Source organism: Pristiophorus japonicus, chromosome 4, assembly GCF_044704955.1.
Source record: "Pristiophorus japonicus isolate sPriJap1 chromosome 4, sPriJap1.hap1, whole genome shotgun sequence".
Lineage (NCBI taxonomy): Eukaryota > Metazoa > Chordata > Chondrichthyes > Pristiophoridae > Pristiophorus > Pristiophorus japonicus.
In genome coordinates, this window is record NC_091980.1 from 182,466,863 (window position 1) to 182,490,192 (window position 23,330).

Consider the following 23,330-nt stretch of genomic DNA (forward strand, 5'->3'; position numbering starts at 1 on the left):
TCCACGGGCTGTGCTCAGAGACCTCCGTGTGGCCGGAGCTAATGTCCCAAAGTGTCCCAGGGCAGACAGTGAGCCAGGGCAACTCTCCCCCCAGTCCAGGCTGGCTCACTGTGTGAGTGACAGCAGCCAGAGAGACTCACACAGTCTGGGTAAAGGTGAGCAGACCCCTCAGTGCTCAGTCGTGCGCCTTCCACCAACCTAACCAAAAATGAGACGGTGCCCAAGTTAAAGACTTGCTCACAGCACACAAGAATTCTTCTTCTAAACTAAAGTGGTGAAAATGCCAAATATTTGCGGTCTGTCTGTTTCCAGTCATTCCTTTAAATAATAATAATTAATACTGTTGATTAAATGTAAGGCATCTCAGCAAAATTAGACTTAAAGGGCACAGGTTCAGACCCCAGTCCAAATCTTAACAGGGAAGCTACCCAAGATTACCCAGTTTAATTACAATCCGGCAGATTTACATTCTAATTAACAGTCAGTGCATCATTACAATTTTAAATGTAATAATTGAATACTTACTCTTGCCGATGCGACAAGACTGTGCCAGTGCTTGCGGCACTGGTCTGCCTCACGCCAATCGTGGGCCACCGATGAGACCAGGGCGGCAATATCGCCCCATATTTCTTGATATATGCGGTGGGAGATTTTCCCACGCCCACCCCGAGTTAATTGGCTCCACTGATTTTCCACTTCATTAACCAGGGCCTCAGTGGCCTCATCAGAGAATGCTTTCGCCCTCCTTCTCCCTGAAAGCTCCTGCTGCATACTATTATCGCTAGATTCTTGGTTGGACATTTTGCACCTTGCACCGACTTCTTTTCACCTTCCTTTCGCTCTCTCCTCCTCTTTCAGTCTTCTGAGCATGCGCAGATGACCCCTGACCTCCCGAATCACGGGAAAAGTTATTTTCTGGAAAAAGAACGCACATGCGCAGAACGGCCGTTGCTATGGACGCCAGCCTTGCATGACTGCAAATTCCCTGGAGGACAGGCGCACCAACATCAGTGTCCTCATCCAAGCTAACATCTCCAGTATTGAAGCACTGACTACACTCGATCAGCTTCGCTGGGCAGGCCACATAGTTCGCATGCCAGATACGAGACTCCCTAAGCAAATGCTTTATACAGAGCTCCTTCATGGTAAACGAGCCAAAGGTAGGCAGTGGAAACGTCCTAAGGACACCCTCAAAGCCTCCCTGGTAAAGTGCGACATCGCCACTGATACCTGGGAGACCCTGGTCGAAGACCTAAAAGTGTTGTGTTAAAATTCTAATCCATTAAAGCCTCACTGGTCGCAAGATCTTTTGAAAAAAATCTTTATTTAGAAAAAAGAGCTTCAAAATCACTGAACCGTTTGCGCTGGCAGATCAAGCACTGGCAGCGGAAGGAGCGCGCGACAAACCAGCCCCACCCACCCCTTCTCTCGCCGAATGTCTGTCCCACCTGTAGGGTCTGTGGCTCTCGTATCGGACTGTTTAGCTATTAAAGAACTCACTTTGGGAGTGGAAGCAAGTCTTCCTCGATTCCGAGGGACTGCCTATGATGTTGATGACTGAATACATCGCTAAGGCCCATTTCACATCGCTAAGGCTATCGCCCAAATGAAAAAGACAAAACTAGCGGTTTTTAAAATGGGCGATATTCCAGTGATCCTGAAAAATTAAAAAAGCACTAAGGCCTGAAATATCACCCATTTTGGGGTGATAGCGATCATAGTGAAAAGTCTAGCCCTATGTACATGGACCCCAAAGTCTCTTTGGACATCTATGGTTTTTAGCTTTTCTCCATTTAAAAATACTCTGATCTATCTTTTAGGTCTAAAGTGGATAATCTCATACTTGTCTATATTGAATTATGTTTGACACAATTTTGCCCATTCATCTAATCTATTAATATCTATTAATATCTATTAGTATTTTTATGCTTCCATCTACTTCTTACAATGCCACCTATCTTTGTGATATCGGCAAACCAGGATATGTGGCTCTCTATCGCATCATCCAAGTCGTTAATAAATACGGTGAATAGTTGAGGCTGCAACACAGATCCCTGTGGGACACCACTGTCAATTTCAGTGCCTGCCCATTATCCCTACTCTCTGTCTCCTGCCGCTTAGCCAATTTCCTACCCAGGTCAATAATATGCCTTCAATTACACGAGCTTCAACTTTGGCTAACAGTCTCTTATGAGAGACTTTATCGAATGGCTTCTGGAAGTGTTTCTAAATAACATCTATAGACTTTCCCCTGTCCGCTACTTGAGTCACTTCTTCAAAGGTTCCTGTTAAATGATTATGCAAACAGTAAAAAATACTCTTTCTCATTCTGTAAAGAGATATATTGAGATGGCATCTCAAAAGCTTTTGGGAAAAACGGCAGCAAAGCTTTAATATACTGCATTGGCTGATACAACAAATATTGGCTGTTGAAGTCCAATTTTTGTCTTGAAATTTGTGTGATTTTTCTAAATTGAAGTCCACTAGCATTTTGACATGAATAGCAAATGCAAAAGAATTATGCTGTGTCTGTCCAGTGTTGGGTATTTTGAGAATTCGAGTATAATCTTTACTGCCAGGTCTGACAGATGCCTGTTGCGACATATTTAAGATGAAAGGCTTGATACCAGGAACACTAATGTGAATCGAATTGTCCAATTTGCATTAGAATAGTTGACCTCAATAGAATGTAATTACTGATAAAGTACATCATCATAGGCAGTCCCTCAGACTGCTTCCACTATTAAAAATGCGACCTTAGGTGGCTGAACAGTCCATTCAAGAACCACAGTCCCTGTCACAGGTGGGACAGGGGACAGATAGTCGTTGAGGGAAGGGGTGGGTGGGACTGGTTTGCCGCATGCTCTTTCCGCTGCCTGCGCTTGATTTCTGCATTTTTTTTTTTTTTTAATTCGTAGCCAATCGTTCCAATTCTTTGTCAAATCACAAACGCCAGAGGTCACCTTGCACATGCCAAGGATCACTCTGCGCCAATGCTCTTAGCCAAAAGGCCTAGAGCCACTGCACCGTTCCTGGAATTACTGCAATACCAGGTTCGTGCCATGGAGGTGGATGGGTCAGGTCCCCCACACACCTCCGTGGAGGTGGATGGGTCAGGTCCCCCACACACCTCCGTGGAGGTGGATGGGTCAAACCTCCCCACCCACCTCCTGTTTCCAAAAATGCAAGCATATACCTTCCTGACCAGGGAGAAACCACCCGGAGGTCATGGTGGCTGGTCAGAAACGGTACTACACTTGATCTTAGCCAAAAGGCCGAGAATGATTTCTGCATGCTCTCGGCGATGAGACTCAAGGTGCTCGGCACCCTCCCGGATGCACTTCCTCCACTTAGGGTGATCTTTGGCCAGGGACTCCCAGGTGTCAGTGGGGATGTTGCACTTTTTCAGGGAGGCTTTCACGGTGTCCCTGTAATGTTTCCTCTGCCCACCTTTGGCTCGTTTGCCGTGAAGGGGTCCCGAGTAGAGCGCTTGCTTTGGGAGTCTCGTGTCTGGCATGCGAATGATGCGGCCTGCCCAGCGGAGCTGATCATGTGTGGTCAGGTCATTCAATGCTAGGGATGTTGGCCTGGTCGAGGATGCTAATGTTGGTGCGTCTGTCCTCCCAGGGGATTTGTAGGATCTTGCGGAGGCATTGTTGGTGGTATTTCTCCAGCGACTTGAGGTGTCTACTGTACATGGTCCATGTCTCTGAGCCATACAGGAGGGCGGGTATTACTACAGCCCTGTAGACCATGAGCTTGGTGGCAGTTTGGAGACCTGGTCTTCAAACACTCTTTTCCTCAGGCAGCCGAAGGCTGCACTGGCGCACTGGAGGCGATGTTGAATCTTGGCGTCAATGTCTGCCCTTGTTGATAAGAGGCTTCCGAGGTATGGGAAATGGTCCATGTTGTCCAGGGCCGCGCCATGCAACTTGATGATCAGTACACCACTGAAATCAAATGCTTCTTTGGTCTTTGGGCTGCACATCTGCATTTGTTGTGTGAACATGGAGCACAATTAAAGGAACTGGTCAAGCTTAAATGGTATGGAGTTAAAATATTATGATCGGATAGTCAGATTTTGGAATTTAAAAATTACCAAAGTTTGCTCCTGAAATTAGCTGCGATCATGAAATGGAAGATTAAAATGAGGTCACTCAGGCCAGAAATTCCAGGAAATATATGGCAGCTCTGTCAGCATCTGAAAAGAAAAAATGTTAAGCTACTGTATCCACGAGAGACCCTTCTTCAAAACCAGTTCACAAGGTCACAATAATTACGGGTGAGGAGGACATTTTGGCCTACCTTAATTCATCCACTCAGAAAGACCCTTAACTTCCTCCATTACAGCTTCCAATTCTTTTTGCCTTCACTATTCTTTTTGGAAGTCTCATCATCATCATAGGCAGTCCCTCGGAATCGAGGAAGACTTGCTTCCACTCTTAACACGAGTTCTTAGGTGGCTGTACAGTCCAATACGAGAACCACAGTCTCTGTCACAGGTGGGACAGATAGTCGTTGAGGGAAGGGGAGGGTGGGACAGATTTGCCACACGCTCTTTCCGCTGCCTGCGCTTGATTTCCGCATGCTCTCGGCGATGAGACTCGAGGTGCTCGGCGCCCTTCCGAATGCACTTCCTCCACTTAGGGCGGTCTTTAGCCATGGTCTCCCAGGTGTCAGTGGGGATATTGCACTTTATCAGGGAGGCTTTGAGGGTATCCTTGTAACGTTTCCGCTGCCAACCCTTAGCTTGTTTGCCGTGAAGGGGTTCCAAGTAGACTTGCTTTGGGAGTCTAGTGTTTGGAAGTCTGCTCCATACATTACATACATTAATTGAAGGAGAAATTCCTAATGCCAGTTCTAGATTTGTCTTTTTGAACCTGTGTCCCCATGTCCTACTCAACAACAACAACAACTTGTATTTATATAGCACGTTTAACGTAGTGAAACCTCCCAAGGCGCTTCACAGAGTATTATGAGATAAAAAATTTGACACCGAGCCACATAAGTAGAAATTAGCATAGGTGACCAAATGCTTGGTCAAAGAGGTATATTTTAACGAGCATCCTGAAGGAGGAAAGAGAGGTAGAGAGGCGGAGAGGTTTAGGCAGAGAGTTCCAGAACTTGGGGCCTAGTCAACAGAAAGCACGGCCACCAATGGGTGAGCGATTATAATCAGGGATGCTCAAGAAAGAAAGAAGAAAGAAAGACTTCGATTTATATAGTGCCTTTCATGACCACCGGATGTCTCAAAGCACTTTACAGCCAATGAAGTACTTTTGGAGTGTGGTCACTGTTGTAATGTAGGAAACACGGCAGCCAATTTGCACACAAGCAAACTCCCACAAACAGCAATGTGACAATGACTAGATAATCTGTTTTTGTTATGTTGATTGAGGAATAAATATTGGCCAGGACACCGGGGTTAACTCCCCTGCTCCTCTTCGAAATAATGCCACGGGATGTTTTATGTCCATTTGAGAGAGCAGACGGGGCCTTGGTTTAATGTCTCATCCGAAGAATTAGAGGAGCACAGACATCTTGGAGAGTATTGGGGCTGGAAGAGATTACAGAGATAGGGAGAGGTGAGGCCATGGAGGGATTTGAAAATAAGGATGAGAATTTTGAAATCGAGGCGTTGCTTAACCGGGAGCCAATGTAGGTCAGCGAACACAGGGCTGATGGGTGAGCGGGACTTGGTGCGAGTTAGGACACGGACAGCTGAGTTTTGGATCACCTCCAGTTAACGTAGAATGTGGGAGGCCAGCCAAGAATAGTCAAGTCTAGAGGTAACAAAGGCATGGATGAGAGCTTCAGCAGTGGATGAGCTGAAGCGGGGCGGAGACGGGCAATGTTACGGAGATAGAAATAGGCAGTTTTAGTTACGCTGCGGATACGTGGTTTTCGCAGGGGCCAAACGGCCGACTCCTGCTCCTATTTCTTATGTTCTTATGTAAATCTCATTTCGGGGTCAAATATAACACCAAGGTTGCAAACAGTCTGGTTTAACCTCAGGCTGAAGTGAGGGAGAGGGATGTAGTCAGTGGCTAGGGAACGGAGTTTGTAGCAGGGACCAAAAACAATGGCTCTTGCAATTTGATTTTAAATGAATATTTTGGATTTACCTTTTCCATTGCCTTAACTATCTTGTAGAGCTCAGTTAAGTTCTGGTTCTAATTAACTCATGATATGTCAGTTCAACATGTTACTTTATTTGTCAAAATTCCATCCGAACATAATTAAACACTACAGTAATAGACAGTTAACAAGAGTCTATCAGACCTAGTCTAACACAAGCTGCAATTAAGCAGTTGACTGCACACTCGCACTCGAGGCACTCGGCAGAGTTCAGATGCTGTCTCCTGTTCTCCCAAAGTGACAAATAGCAAGAGCTCTTTCCCCTCTTTATAGTCCTATCATTGCCTTCATTGTCAGCTGTGGCTCAGTGGGTAGCACTCTTACCTCTGAGTCAGAAGGTTGTGGGTTCAAGCCCCACTCCAGAGACTTGAACCCAAAACTCTAGGCTGACACTCCAGTGATGCACTGAGGGAGTGCTGCACTGTTGGAGATGCCGTCTTTTGGACAAAACTTTAAAGCCTAGGCCCTTTCTCTTTCAAGTCTGCTTTCTCGGGTGGATGTAAAAAATCCCATGGCACTATTTTGAAGAAGAGATGGAGAGTTATCCTCACTGTCCTGGCCAATATTTAACCCTCAATCAACATCACCAAAACAGATCATCTGATCATTATCACATTGTGATTTGTGGGAGCTGGCTGAGCAAAATTGGCTGCTACGTTTCTTACATTACAACAGTACTTAATTGGCTGTAAAGTGCTTTGGGACATCCGATGGATGTGAAAGGCCCCTATATAAATGCAAGTCTTTCTTTCTTTCCAAATATGGTCACATTTGTGACTTTTATAATTCATATGTCATCAAGTTTTAGCTTGTGACCTGCAGTCATTGGTTTTCCCTTTCAGAACACACACAACCACAAGGGCCTCATCCTTGTCAGATGCTCTCCCATTGACTAAAATTATTATCCTTTTAGACAGTGATCAGCTACCTTTCATTACACATGCCTCAGCCAAAATACCTCCGGCACAGCTGGTAAAGTAAACAAATTGAAATGTTACATTTCTACTTTCTGTCTAATTTGTTCAAGACATTCTATCCCGAGTTTAGGGGCTTCAGAAAGGCTATGTGCAGAAGCATACACTGCTTTCTTAGGCTAACCATCTTCACCCATATTACTAGGCTTTATCCTACCCATAATTCTTGCATTAGCTGTTCTGCCTTGGTTTCAGTAAAAAGCTGCAAAAGCGAATATATACTTGCCAGCAAACGCTACGGATCACTTCTCCGATGCTTCCTTTCCAGGTTGAAAAGCCTAAGGGCTAGACTTTCCCGAGAGCCCCTCAACACCCGATTGCCCGCCCAGAAAAAACGCTAACATTGTGCAACTATCGCTGTCGAGAATTTCCAAAATTAAGTTAAAAATAATCGTCCAGCGAGAAAATGGATCTTGCACCATTATTCTCGGCGATTAAAGGGGAAACTAAGTGAAACAGGCGGTTCTTAAAAAAATGTTTACATTTACTCCGAGGCTGCAATTCGGTCTAGGGACGGGGTGGGGGGGGGGGGGGGGGGAAGGGGGAAACATTTTTTTTTTAATTTTCACTAATAAAAATGTTTAAAAAACATTCCCAAGACAGTTTTAAAGCTAATCGCCGTTTTATAATTCAAAAAAAGAACCTTTAACTTACCTTTCTTTGCAGAGTACTCACCGACCACCCTGTTGAAGCAGCTTTCACAGGGCGGTTCCCTCGGCGATCTGGACCGGCTTCCTTTGAGGGCAAACTTACGTCCTGGAGATTTTCTCGGTGGTGCACGTCGGCGGTTTGCTCCCAGCAGGCACTTCGAGATTTGGGCGATACCATTCAAAAGTAAGGGGGAACATTTGCCGGGCAATTTCACTCCCAAAAATAACTGTACCGCTGAGAAAACCACTGAAAATGAAGGTGAAAGTCTAATCCTAAGTTTCTTGTCTGTGTAACGAGTCTGGATTAATTAATGATCTCTTAGTGAAGGATCCTCTTGGGACGAATGATCATAACATGGTAGAATTTCAAATTCAGTTTGAGGGTGAGAAAGCTAGATCTCAAACTAGTGTCCTGAACTTAAATAAAGGTAATTACAAAGGAATGAAGGCAGAGTTGGTTAAAGTAGACTGGGAAAATATATTAAAAGGTAAACTGTAGAAACGCAGTGGCAAACATTTAAGGAGATATTTCTTAACTCTCAGCAAAGATTTATTCCGGTGAGAAATAAAGATACTAAGAGAAGGATGAACCATCCCTGGCTAACTAAGAAAGTAAAGGCTGGTATCAAATTGAAAAAAAAGGCATACAGTGTTGCAAAGGACAGTGGAAGGCCAGAGGATCGGGACATTTTTAGAAACCAGCAAAGGATGACTAAAAAAATGATAAAGACAGAGAAGATAGCATATGAGAGTAAACTAGCAAGACATGTAAAAACAGACAGTAAGAGCTTCTACAGGTATATAAAAAGAAAGCGAGTAGCTAAAATAATCATTGATCCCTAAGAGGATGAGACTAGAGAATTAATAATGGGAAACAAGGAAATGGCAAAGACGTTGAACAGATATTTTGTATCGGTCTTCACAGAAGAGGACACTAAAAACATTCCCAATAATTGATAATCAAGGAGCTATTGTTGGGGGGGGGGGGTGGGGGTGAGAGGGGGAGGGACTTAAAACAATTACTATCACTAGAGATAAAATACTAAGCAAACTAATGGGACTAAAGGTGGACAAGTCCCCAGGACCTGATGGCATACATCCTAGGGTCTTAAAAGAAGTGGCTGCAGAGATAGTGGATGAATTGGTTGTAATCTACCAAAATTCCCTGAATTCTGGAGAGGTCCCAACAAACTGGAAAACCGCAAATGTAACATTTAAGAAAGGAGGGAGACAGAAAGCAGGAAACTATAGACCAGTTAGCCTGACATCTGTCATTGGGAAAATTCTGGAGTCCATCATTAAGGAAGTAATAGCAGGACATTTAGAATATCATAATGCTGTCAAGCAGAGTCAGTATGGTTTTATGAGAGGGAAATCATGTTTGACAAATTTGATGAAGCTCTGTGAGGATGTAACAAGCAGAGTGGATAAAGGAGAACCAGTTGATGTCATATATTTGGATTTCCAGAAAACATTCGATAAGGTGCCACACAAAAGGTTACTGCACAAGATAAGAGCTCACGGGGTTGGGAGTAATATATTAGCATGGATAGAGGATTGCCAACTAACAGAAAACAGAGAGTTGGAATAAATGGGTCATTTTCAGGTTGGCAAGCTGTAACTATTGGGGTGCCTCAACTATTTACAATCGATAGTAATGACTTGGATGAAGGGACCCAGGGCCGAAATTGGTCACCAGTAAGTCCTGTCCATTTTTCGGTGGTCCCCGTGCGGCACCTACCATTTTGGCATCCGCTGCCGCTGGGTCCTGTCGGGAGCTTGTTTTGGCTACTTTGTGTGGGCAGCAGCGGCAGGCAGCGGGAGTCAGTGGATGGGAGCAGGTGGCGGCATCAGTGGGTGACAGGTACAGGCCCCTCGAATTGGAGAACTTCGGAGGCCCTGCAGCCCGCAGGCGCAAGACTTGTCGAGGTTCTTTTGTAGTCTTCACCCACCTAACATTTGAGGCTGATGGGACATCTGTGCAAGTGCTTAAAGGCACACCACTCTGTTGCAGCTGTGAGTGGGAGAGGGGAGAGTGGGAGTTGGGGATTGGAGAGGGACGAGTCTGAGTTGGAGAGGGGACAGTCTGAGTTGGATAGGGGACAGTCTTATAAATTGAGAGCCACAAATTCTTGAGCAGCCATTCCTTTAATCATTGAGGATGAGTGGGCAAAAGTCTGCAATGAAGAGTCAAACCCAGGCTCAGAGCTCCCTGGTTTAATGAAGAGGAATTGGAGGAGCTAGTAATGGAGGTGGAGCACAGGTATAAAGGCCTCACCTGGGATGGTCATGACAAGGCTCCACCACCACAATACCGACGCAGTTGGAGGGGGCTTGGTGAGATTGTGTACACAATGGGCAACGTTGCGCAGGAAGAGGACCAATGCCGGAAACGTTGGAACGATTTGGCGGCAGCAGCAAGAGTGAGTAAAAATGTATTCGTCCACTCCTGTCCAACTCCAAAAAGGTTGTGCGCCAGCTGTGTGTGTGTGTGTGGGAGTGTGTGTGTGCGTGGGTGGGGGGGGGGGTGGGGTGGCGGGAGCGGGGGTGCATCAGCAGAGGGGCTAAAGGCTGCAACGTTTCATTGTGCAGAAGAAAAACACATCCAAGACAACAAGCCTGTGTGGGACAGGAGGTGGTCGAATTGAGCAGACTGGAGGAGCGTGCGTTGGCATTGGTGGGTGACCGCCGCCGATGTGCAACCACAACGGTTGATGCAGATCCAGAGTTACAGCATGGTAAGGCTATACTAATCTGCGGTCTGAGCCACGCTCATGGCATGAAAGCTCATTCAATGTTAAGGCACTCGTGGTTTACCGCACACTTTGTCACCCATTATTGGTGTGCCCATGTAGAGATGGAACTCCTTGCTGGCACAATGTGAGATGGCATGGCTCACATGTCAGCTTGACCAGCACCACCCCCCATCCCACCTCTCCGCCCTCTTCCCTCCCCCTACAGACTGAAATGTTGTCCTCTACTTGCAGGTGATGACTCAGACAGCACGGATCAAGGCACACCATCCACCTCTGGCATTCAGAGAAGCCATCAGACCCCAACGTCTCCCACCCCGACATTGTCCCCAGCCCAAGACAGTGGCTCCTTCCTCCACACCCCACCCAGATTACCCATCGCTCCCACCTCTGCCACCCAGAGCCATGAAGAAGAGAGGGAGGAGGGAGAAGGGCCCGTCTTTGAGGTCCTTGAGCCAGGTGTCAGCAGAACCTTGGCATCGGCCTCCAAGTTCCTGGGGTTTGGAACGGACCCCACACTAGCAAGCTCTACCAAGCACAGAGGCCGTGGCACGAAGGCAAGCAAGGCACCTGAACCCACCAGGAGCGAGCAACCAGCTGAGGATGCAGGACAGCTCTCTGCTATTCAGGAGATGGTCCAGCTATCACAGACAAGCATGGAGATAGGTTGCGATATGCTCCAGACCATGGCTGGGATAGCTGGCAGCATGGCCACCTTCACCCAGTAGCAAAATGAGAGGATGGACCGGCTCATCGCTGTGTTGGAGCACAAGTCTGTTGAGGTGATAAGGCAAGAAATGGCTTCTGGCCGCGTAGTGCAAGTCCCCGAGCCCACACACTCAAGGCAGGCAGATCCGGAGAAGCAGGAGATCCCGGCACCTTCGATCATGCCCCCTACCTTCTCACCAAGACGCACACATCTGTAGAGACCCCGCTGCCCTCCTGCACAACCTCGTTAACCAGAGGCAGTGAGGGGCAGGGGAGCGGCATGCCGTGGTGTAGGTGGGGCGAGGAAGAGGAGCTTAGGCATCGCTTCAAGGTGGGGGGGGGGAGAGAGGTGATGGTGCCGGGTAGAGGGGGTGGAAATGTTCCTAAATGTAATAATGTTATGTAACCTTTGTTATTGTACACTTGTAAATACACTCACATTGTTGACCCTCTCTTGGTCAGTGTCTCATTTTAACGTCATGTGTGGTGCCTTGTGAGAAACACACATCTGTCCCTCAGGTAATCTGCTTTATCAGGAATATCTTCCCATCCACATATGACTGCACTGTATAATGGGTCCTGTCATCAGGCCATCGCAACACAACAAGGAAGGGTCACCAATGCAGGAAGGCTGCCATTCAATGACACTCACTTTACCTACTTGCAGGCCAGACTTTAAGGCTTGCACTTCAACCCTCTTTTTCTGTGGCCAAACATGGCTGAGTGCCACCCCTGAGATGACATGTTAATCAGTTACATTGCAGTACATTTTTTCATGTTCCATACCTCATGTACCTCTTCTGACTATCAGTTGCAGCGATGCGCCATTTCTTTACATCTTCGAACTCTCACTTATTCAGCCTGACATAATCCCATACCATCTGTGCTGTCACAATATGTGCCTAAATATGTTCCGCTTTAAATGCTCTCAAAACTCCTGGAGGGCATCTCCACTGAGCTGTTACCATCTTTCGCAACTCATTGCCGCTTCTTCTACCACACCTTCCCTTTAATGGAGTCATATGGAGAAACATATCTGAACTCTTTCTGTGCAGGTTAAGGTCCATCACATTACTCTTTATGTGCTGTGAGGGTTATTCAATCTGTCAGATTTATTACATCTCTCAGAATAGAGTTATGTCCGTGACCACAACAAAGCACGCTGGGTACAGGTATTTTGTGATTAAGCAGACCAGGTTTTATTAAATAGTTCCCTTGCATTACAAAGAAATAAAACTTAACAGGGTGATAGTGACAGCCTACGCGTTGAAACCTCAATGGTAGGCCACTGAGTCACCGTGCGCTTGTCTCTTGCTGTGGTCTATTGACCATAGTCCTTCCTCAGTTTCATCTGTAATAGCGCTGCCCCTAAAGTCAAATAGCTGCAACTTTATACCCTTTTCCTCCCATACAAATGTTATGAGAGTCTGCAGCTGTCTCAGGCTTACAATAGATCATTCTAAGTCTGTGCCTCTGACCTTCTATATTATATCCAGTGCTTCCCTGAGAACCTTTAGAAGGTCTGTGTTGCAGAATTAATTAATGAGCTTGGCTGTACAAAATGTGACATGCTGCATACTTTTCAGTTGTTGATAATTATTTGGCCTTGGCCATTGTGGTTCTAAATAAAGGTGTTTCAGCAAGGTAATAAAAAAGTTTCCATCACCTTAGACACATTTTAGCCGCTTTTATCACATACCAATTAAACATGAGCATGATCAATAAACTAAAGCAACATCCAGCAAACGTTTTTCTAGCAGTCCCACTCATCAATACTGCAGCATCTGCACGATACCCACGATGTGCAGTGCTGCAGCACTCGGAGCCCTTCTCCCTGCCGTCCGACTCACAGCCATCTCAGACCTGCTTTTTGCCAGCAATCCTTCTGGTGGTTGACAGGTCGATCTTATTATAATGGATGAAACTGAGTACTGTATGCAATGAGTAAGTGTGACCTTAGCTCCTTTAATGGAACTCCAGAGTACTGGTACAGTGTGGGAGGCCTGCTTATATACGGTGCTCCCAAGGGATGCTAGGATCCCTTGGGACTCCAACAGGTAGGCCCTCCGGTGGTGGTGTGATACAGGTTGCCAAGGTTTACATACATAACAGATCTGAGGCCATTGTCCCTGACCAAAATGGGCGATTTCCAGGATCCGGCATGGGCGGGCGGCACGATGTCACGCCGGCAGAACCCTCCGGGCGGAATGTGGACGACAGATGGGCGGTTCCGGAGGAATCGGCCCAAAAAACTACATTTCCGGTGGAACCTTGGCGGCTGCGGGCGCAACTTCCACCAGTTTCGGCCCCCGAGTGTAATGTAGCCAAATTTGCTGATCACACAAAGATGGGTGGGAAAGCAAATTGTGAGGAGCATGCAAATAATCTACAAAGGGATATAGACAGGCTAAGTGAGTGGACAAATATTTGGCAGATGGAGTATAATGTGGGAAAATGTGAGGTTATCCACTTTGGTTGGATAAATAAAAAAGCAAATTATTATGTAAATGGGGAAAGATTACAAAATGCTGCAATACAGAGGGATCTGGGGGTCCTTGTACATGAAACACAAAAAGTTAGCATGCAGGTACAGGAAGTAATCAGGAAGGCAAATAGAATATTGGCCTTTATTATAAGGGGGATGGAGTATAAAAGTAGGGAAGTCCTGCTAAAACTGTACAGGGTGTTGGTGAGACCACACATGGAGTATTGCGTATGGTTTTGGTCTCCTTATTTGAGGAAGGATATACTTGCATTGGAGACAGTTCAGAGAAGATAAAGAAAGTTAATCCCTGAGATGAAGAGACAGTTAGAACTGAGATGAGGAGGAATTTCTTCTCTCAGAGGCTTGTAAATCTATGGAATTCTCTGCCCCAGAGAGCTGTGCAGACTGGGTCATTGAATATATTTAAGGTGGAGATAGACAGATTTTTGAACGATAAGGGAGTCAAGGTTTATGGGAAGAGGGGGTAAGGCCAGGATCTTATTGAATGGCAGAGCAGGCTCGAGGGGCCAAATGGCCTCCTCCTTCTCCTATTTCTTATGTTCTTATGTCATTCCTTTAATACTCAGACCTTTAGCACAAGGGATCAGGGTTAGGGTTAGGGTTGACTCTTCTCTACATTGCCAGCAGCACCTACATCATGGTAACCTCAGCCGGACGCAGTACTCAAGGTGTGGTCTGACCAGAGGACTGTATGGTTTGATCACAACCTCCTTTGCCTTGTATTCTACTGTTTTGGCTTTGCAGTTCGACATTCGGTTGGCTTTGTTGATTGCTGCCTTGCATTGGTTGGATATCAGATCACCCACGATCTTATTGAATGGTGGAGCAGGCTTGAGGGGCCAGATGGCCTACTCCTGCACCTATTTCTCCTTATGTTCTTATGACATGTTTAGCATTGAGTCTACTAAGACTGCTCGGTCTCTTTCAGATTCGTCCTTGGCTATTTTAATACTACTCATGAAGTTGCCTTGCCCATTTTCCTCTCTACATGCATTACTGTTCACTTGTCTGCATTAAATTTAATCGGAGTTCTAACACCCCTAACTTTTCCCTTGTCAGATGCTGATGGACCTGCTACATATTCCCAATATTTTCTGTGTTTATTTCATATTTCCAGCAATTGTTTTTTACAAAAAAATCTGATTTGGAATAGCTCTCCATTCAGGGTATCCGCAATCCACCAAAAGTGAAGTTAGAATTTTGGAACTGCCCAGACAATCCAGACACTCACAAAAATGGAAAAGTTATTACTAAGTCTTGTTGTGTGCCCAACCAGTACCTCTTGTCCCAGACAATTCTAGGCAGCCTCCATAACCAATGCCATTGAAATACAGTAAACTCTCGTTTCCCCCTGATTGTTTGGGGATTCGGCAACTCTGGGTAAACTAATTTTCCGATAGGGCGAGTTTGCATAAATCGCAAAAAAAATTAAAAGAAAAAACAATCACGTTTACCTTAGGACCGCATTACTTACCTCTCTACAGTTGATATAGGTTGGACTGCCCGTATTTACAGGTGGTCACTGCGGGGCATACAGGTCGGGCGGGACTCAAAAGCGGAACAGTGCAGCAACCAGGGTCATTGCACACCGGTGCAGCTGTTCCGGGTGGTACTGCTCAGCGCCGCCGCAAAACCGTCCCTGGAGACCCCCGCGGGGCGCTGGAGGCTGACCGCACACCCAGAAGACCTCACCGCCGTCATTGCCGCCCCTCCGGGACAGAAAATGGAACGTGAAAGACCGGAAGATCCACCCCATGGAGTGCTGGATGGCTAATCATGATTCAGTAAGAAGGTAAGTACAATGTATAGTTTGCACAGCTTAAATCAAGTAATAATGTTCACTGCTGCTTGTATTTGTTATGTAGCCAATGATCCTCTCATTTTTGTTTTGTTGCCAAATCTCACAAAATTGAAATTCCGTTACGGCGGGTTTTCCGTTACATTCGTATCCGGGTAAACGAGAATTTACTGTTGCTACAAATGGACAGCCAAAAAGATGGGCATCTATGGAAAGGAAGTGTGCTACACTATTGAGGATATTTCCTACTAGATGGTGACAATTTCCCTCAGCCTTCTTTCTCCTTCAACTACATATAGAGGCTCCAAAAGAGGCAACTATCTTACACGGGAACCAAATAACTAAAACTAGGAGACATAGTCTTAGAATAAGGGGCCACCCATTTAAAACTGAGATGAGGAGAAATTTATTCTCTCAGAGGGTTGTAAATCTATGGAATTCTCTACCCTAGAGGGCTGTGGAGGTTGGGTCATTGAATATATTTAAGGCGGCGATGGACAGATTTTTGAGCGATAAGGAAATGAAGGGTTATGGGAAGTGGGCAGGAAAGTGGAGTTGAGTCCATGATCAGATCAGCCATGATTGTATTAAATGGCAGAGCAGGCTCGAGGGGCCAAATGGCCTACTCCTGCTCCTATTTCTTATGTTCTTATGTTCTTAACTCATGGATCAAAGTGAGCTATGGAATGCGGTGCAGCACCAGAATTGCTTTATTTTTCATGACACTGCTGCACTCATGTCATTTAGATTTAGATTATCCCCCACAGGATCAATTTTATCTCGCAGCCCATTTTGCCATTTCAGGTATTCTTCAGAACTTGCAAGCTACTGATGTGCGTTCAACATTGCACAGTACAAGTAGCCTCTCTGCAATATCTCAAACTTGCAGTTTTCATTAATAGTTCATTACCGTGCAAACTTAAATCTTTCTACAGATTTCACAGCTCATGGTGTTCTGGTAAGAAAAGGAACCTGGAGCTGTGACAACTCTTGCACTAAATTTAATTGCACAGCACATGGCAAAAGGTGTTAAAAAGCTTTAAAACTGCTGATGGCTGTTACTTCCCTTTATTAAGCTTTTAAGCTCAATTTCGGAATTGGATTTGTTGGCTATTTGCCCAAAATCACAGGGCAAAGAAAGTAAAAAGCTTGGCTCCAAAGCTATTTTAGGACACTTGCAACTAAGTATGTGAAGCACTGATTACTCAGAGGTATGCAGTATAAATCAGGGGCTTCACTCCATTGCTTATAAATGTGACGGTGTCACTTCATCTCTCATCACTGTACAAAAGTAGAATGAGTCTGCTCAGCTGCACCTTCGCACTGTCATTTCTACTCAGGAAAGGTAATGTCCCTGTTTGAACCTCTCCCATTATTCTGGGATGTGAAGGTGCCGTAAAACCTGTTATAATGTGATTAAACCATGCCAATTGATGGGCTTCACCAAGAGATTATTGAATCTGGATGACATTGTGACATATTTTATGTATGAGCTACAGATATAATGGCAACCTTAAAATAGTCATCATGGTGTTGAAGGATAATATCTTAATCTAGAGATGTAGAACAGAAGAAAGCCATTTAGCCCTTCGAGCCTGTTCCGCCATTCAATTACATCATGGCTGATCTGTATCTCAACTCCATTTGCCAGCCTTGGTTCTCTAACCCTTAATATCTTTTCCTAACAAAAATCTAGCAATCTCAGTTTTAATTTTTCAATTGACCCAACCCCCCCACCCCCCAGCCTCAGCTTTTTGAGGGAGCGTTCCAGATTTCCAGCAGAAATTCTGTCTCAATCAGTCCTACTCCTGAAGTCTTGCTCCCTATTGCTCCTCCAGAAAAAGTTAGGGAACACTTTATCTCACCTTCTTTCTTTCTTTTTCTCTCTCTGTCATTCTCTCTGTCTGTCACTCTTTCTCTTTCTTCTCTGTTTCTCTTTTTCTCTTTTTCCCTCTTTTATCCCCCCTCTCTCCTTTCTCCTCTCCTTTCTTTCTTTCTTTCCCTCTCACCACCCCTTTTCCACTCTTCTTTCTCTCCTCTCTTTTTTCTTTCTCTCTCTTTTCTCTCTCTCTCTCTTTTCACTCTCTCTCTAGTTTCTCTCTCTCCTTTCTCTCTTTCTTTCTCCTCATTATTCTCTTATCTCTCACTATCCTTGCTTACACATGTGGGGGAATCAAAGTCGATAGAAAAAGTCTCATTGTGATCTGGGAGCACTCTGACAGATAGAGGAAGCTTAGCAGTAAATCCTTTCAAGCCTCAATAATAAAACCCAAGTCAGCTGAAATCACTCCACTACACTGGTATAAACTGTGATATAGATGACTTAAAATGTAATTAAAATAAATGGCTGTAGCCTGGTTAAATGATTTGATTTTTTTAATGAGGATGTGAAACAATCTTTGAGCAATTCGACTGAATTTTCCAAGAAATTACTTAGCGTTTTCTATGAAATTTGGCAGAGATTAAAAGAGTTTGAGCTTTTTGCTGTAGTCAATGAGTTGTATAGCAAAAGAAACAAGATCTGTTAAGATAAGGATGAATGTTCAAGGCGAGTCTGAGTTTGATAGGTTTGAACTGGTAATCTCATTATTTGGTGTGCATTAATCCCACAGATCTGACCTCCGGATTTTCTCACACCGAATCGGGTATTAGTGTTTATGTTGAAAGAAATACTGCAAAGTTGTCAAGGCAAAGCCACATGTAATATATAATGACTAAATATTTTCAATGGGGGAGAGAAAATAGAAATTTGTTGAAAAAGGGAGAGGGATAACACCAGAATACAGATGGCGAGTAATCTTAATAAAAAAGCAAAATACTGCAGATGCTGGAATCCGAACTAAAAACAGAAAATGCTGGAAATCACAGCGGGCCATACAACATCTGGTGGAGAGAGAAACAGAGTTAACGTTTCAGGTCGATGATGATGAGGTTCTGATGAAGGGTCATCGACCTGAAACGTTAACTCTGTTTCTCTCTCCACCAGATGCTGCCTGACCTGCTGAGATTTGCAGCATTTTCTGTTTTTATCATGGCGAGTAATCTTGATGGGGAATTTGACCTGACTATGGTAGAGGACCAGAATCTTCACTCTCATTATATAAAACTGCGTGCCTTTTGTTTGTGTCTTACAACTCCACAAAAACCAAGAAGAGGGGTGAGCATTGACATGAAACGTGCAGTGTGGGTTGGATCTTTTATTACTACATGGAGTTACATAACAAAGATACTATTGATAGCAAAATCAGAGACTTAAAAACATATGGCTAATAATCTATAAAATTTGTGTTTATTAAGGCCACTGGATTTTGTTTTTCACTGGAAATCTATAACCTCCAGTTAGACCCTAATGGAAGCACTTGATGCTGACATTGAATGTAAAAAGTGGGAAAAGGATCTATGATCCTGAAAATCACCCACCCCGTGCCGAGAAAGAAATGTACAGCTCATTCTGTTATGGAAAGTAATTAATTCTGTATAAAAGAATGTTATTTTTCCCCCAATGTCGCTGGTGAATGTGCTGCAATGTACTGAGCCATACAGATCAACAAAATCCCAGGTTTGTTCCCCGCTCTTAGCTAATCTTGGCCATCGCATCGATTGGGTCGATACAACTGCAGTCAATATTGGCAGAGAAAATCAGTTCTTGCTTCCTATCACTGAGCAGTGGACCCTGCTGAAGAGTGCATGTGTGGATGGCCTTGTCTGTGAGGCCTTCCAACGATGGAATAGCTTGCCAGCAATCCCGATCTAAGTTCACACGCCAAGAATGGAAACTTGGGTGATGGGCCAGAGCTTTGCAGGCATGTGTGGAACTGTCCCTCAAAGTCCACATGAGTCATCACCCTCAGGAAATGAAATAAAACGTTGGAAAATGTTTTAAAAAGCCTAGGTGATGATTTTGGGATTGTATCTACTCACGTCAGGAGGCACTCTCTGTGAAGTTAGTGAGGATTTAGCAATTCTGATGTGCAGGAATTGGCTGTGGGTTTGGTTCTTCTAGTATAAGAATTTCAAGCACAACATTTGTCAATATGCACTGAACAAACCATACGAGCTGATTAGCAGAAAGCTTTCCTGTGTTATGAAGGAGCAATAAATACAAGATAGTTACACATAAATCCAATAGGTCTCCTTACTCAGAGAGTGATTAAAATGTGGGACTTGCTACTAAAGGAAGTGGTTGTGGCAAATCGCTTAGATGCTTTCAAAAGAGTATGAGTGAAAGGGGAATATGCTGAAAGGCTGAGATGAGTTAATTGGAAGGGAGGAGACTCATCTGGATTATAAACGCCAGCACAGACTAGTTGGCATGAATGGCCTGTTTCTGTGTTGTGTACTTTATGAAATGTAATGTGCCATAATTAAAATCATTCTGGGATGGAATTGTCTGTAGCGTGTTTGCGCTACAAATGCTCAGCAGAAGATTTGATTTCCGGCATGAAATTGACTTTGCAAGTTATTGCCTCCAAGTCACATTTTCCACAGTGAATTAATTCCGAGCATTAAGCATCAATGTCCAGGGAGAAAATCAGCAATCAAACCATTAATTAAGAAACAGATTGGACTATTGTAAATGCACTCTGTAATTTTAGAATCATAGAAATAATGGCACAGAAGGAGGCCATTCGACCCACCGCGTCTGTGCCAGCTGACAAAGAGCTATCCTGCCTAATCCCACTTTCCAGCTTCTGGTCCATAGCCCTGTAGCAGCATTTCAAGTGCATATCCAAGTACTTTTTAAATGCGACGAGTGTTCCTGCCTCTACCACCCTTTCAGGCAGTGAGTTCCAGACCCCCACCATCCACTGGGTGAAAAAAGTTCTCAACTCCCTGCTGTGTATGGAGAAAGAGTCAGACTGAACACTGTGAGCTCAAAGTAAAGTGTGACCTTAGTCTTTTATTGTAGGTCTCCAGAGTGCCTCTCCAACCTGTAAAGCCTCCTTAAATACTTGTGCTCCCAAGGGTTTATAAGCTCCCTTGGGACTCCAGGGGAAGAGCCCTCTGGTGGCTGTACAGAGTAAATACAAGTCCACATATATAATACTCCTCCTCTAGTCCTTCGACCAATTACTTTAAATCTATGCCTTCTAATTTAATTACAATTATTGCCACATTTAATAAAATGTGGATTTTTTTGAGCACAGAAGAAGTAAACTTAAGACGCATTCAAAGAGTGTTTAACTCCTCCCTTCCATAAATGAGCTGCTTTGCCACAAATGTGCAGTACAGCTCCCTTGATGACGTCATGGTAAAGGCATGCAGACCAAAAGTTCAACCTGTGGCCTGTGCTGTGTAAGTTGATCTCAGCTGAGAGAACAGTTGTGGTGATGCAATCAGCCTCATTACTCCTGCACTACGGAGGGAAAGGTATGGACCAGTGTTCCTGCCTCTGATCATTACCTGCTGGTGCAAGTGTATGTGTGTGTGCACAAAACTGCTGGTTTGGCTGTAATGCCGTCCACAGTCAAATAGCCTTCTGCCATCCACTGTCCAGGCTCCCACGTGAGGAATGACCATTTGGATGAGTTGCTAGAGGGTTGCAGTGCCCTTGCAACTATACCTGACACGAGTTCGAGCCTTTGCGAGAGGAGGGGATAGAACGAAGGGGGGAGAATTCCTCTGCACATAAAAGTGTGTCTGAAATCGCATTGGGGCCACATAGTCCTTTCACTCGAAGATAGGTTTTAATGCCAACAGGATGAAAGTCTTTCTTCTTTCTCTTCTGTGCTTGCAGCAACAGTCTTGCATGAAATGGGTTTGAGCTGTTTTCAATGCTTATATATGCTGTTTGAAGCAGAACAATGCCTGGAAGTGTGTTGCAAGATGGTAACACACTCGAGGACAATGTCTTCAATCTTGTGACGTTCGACTATTTAAAAATAGAATCTGAATCCTGAGAGTGTGTTACAACCTTGGACATGTTGCTAAACATTGGTGTGTTGTTTTTAAAAAAAAATGTCTAGTTTCCCATCATTTCTCTAATGGAGCTTGTTTCTTCCAGTACTGCTGCTAATTACAGCTATCGTGGCTACTGAGTTCAACCCTATCATGTGACAGAAAGTTAGGGGTATTTAGCTGTGTTATGTGAGTGGAAGGTAGGGGTTTCAAAATGCGACTAACTGTTCTGTATGTGTTGTTTAGGATTTTACACAGGCACAACACTCCTGTATACATTTTATGAATGACTTTGCTTCGTATATCCGCTTCATCACCAAGACTGCTTATATCGACCTCCGTAACATTGCCCGCCTCTGACCCTGCTTCAGCTCATCTGCTGCTGAAACCCTCAGCCATGCCTTTGTCACCCCTAGACTTGACCATTCCAATTCTCTCCTGGCCAGCCACCCATCGTTCACCTCCATAAGCTTGAGCTCATTCAAAATTTGCTGCCTGTATTCGAACTCACATCAAGTCCCCTTCACCCATCACCCCTGTGCTCGCTGATCTACATTGGATCCTGGTCCGTCAACACCTCATTTTTAAAATGTTCATCCTTGTTTTCAAATCCTTTCATGGTCTTGCCCCTCCCTACCTCTGTAACCTCCTTTAGCCCTGCAACTCTCCGAGATCTCGGCGCTCGTCCAATTTTGGCCTCTTGCCCATGCCCAATTTTATTCACTCCATCCTTGACGGCCATGCCTTCACACAGCTAAACAGTTGCCTAGGCTCTAAGCTCTAGAATTCCCTCCCTATTTATCTCTCCCCTCCTTAAAACCTACCACTTTGCCCAAGTTTTTGGTCACTTGTCCTAATATCTCCTTATGTAGCTCACTGTCAAATTTTGTTTGCTAACGCTCTTGTGAAGTGCCTTAGGACATTTTACTACGTTAAAGGCTCTATATTAATACAAGTTGTTGTTGTTATATACAGAATAATGAGTATCGGTGTTAGCTGTGGCTCACTCTCGCTTCTGAGGCTGAAGTTTGGGTTCAAGGCCCACTCCAGAGACTTGAGCACAAAATCTAGACTGACAATCCAGTACAGTACACTATTGGAGTGCCGTCTTTCGGATGAGATGTTAAACTGAGACACCGTCTGCTCTGTCAGCTGGTTGCCACTATCCGAAGAAGAGCAGGGGAGTTCTTCCCAGTGTTCTAGTCAACATTCATCCCTCAACCAACATCGCCATCAGATTATCTGGTCATTATCACACTGCTGTTTATGGAATCTGGTTGTACACAAATTGACTGCAGCATTTTCTACATTACAATAGTAATGTCCCCCAACTTCTTTCTGAGGCTGAACCACACTGTTTGCAACTTTGGTGTCATATTTGACCCTGAAATGAACTTTCGACCACATATCCGCAGCACAACTAAGACCACCTATTTCCACCTCAGTAACATTGCCCGTCACTGCCCTTGCCTCAGGTCATCCGCTGCTGAAGCCCTCATCCATGCCTTTGTTATCTGTAGACTTGACTATTCCAATGCCTGGTTGGCCTCCTGTTATGTATGCAATAAAGGTTCAAACTGAGTACTGTTTAACTAAGCAAGGTACAACTTGGTTCTGCTTTATTTAGGCCCAAAGTGCCTGACTCACCAAAATGGCTGGCCTTTTATACCAGAGCAGCACCATGTGTGTGCTGCTCAGCGGCCTCCAACAATGACACCATCTGGTGGCTACAAACAGCATGTACATACATGACAATACCCTCCTCTGAGATCTTATCACAGTCTTTCACAGGTTGAGACGCTCTGGCGCTTTACGCTCCCGGGTTGACCGTCTCAGTTCGATTCCGGCCTTGGGTGAATGTGCAGAGTCTGTTGTGGCTGGTGGCTGGATGGCTGACTTGTTGGG

At 44.8% G+C, this 23,330-nt stretch overlaps 1 non-coding gene across 1 annotated transcript; it reads right to left on the bottom strand.

The window, feature by feature from the left end:
- Window positions 1-3,093: 3,093 nt before the first annotated feature.
- Window positions 3,094-3,287, bottom strand: LOC139263551 (U2 spliceosomal RNA). Its single transcript, XR_011593168.1, has one exon. It is a non-coding gene; the product is annotated as a U2 spliceosomal RNA (small nuclear RNA).
- Window positions 3,288-23,330: the final 20,043 nt, after the last annotated feature.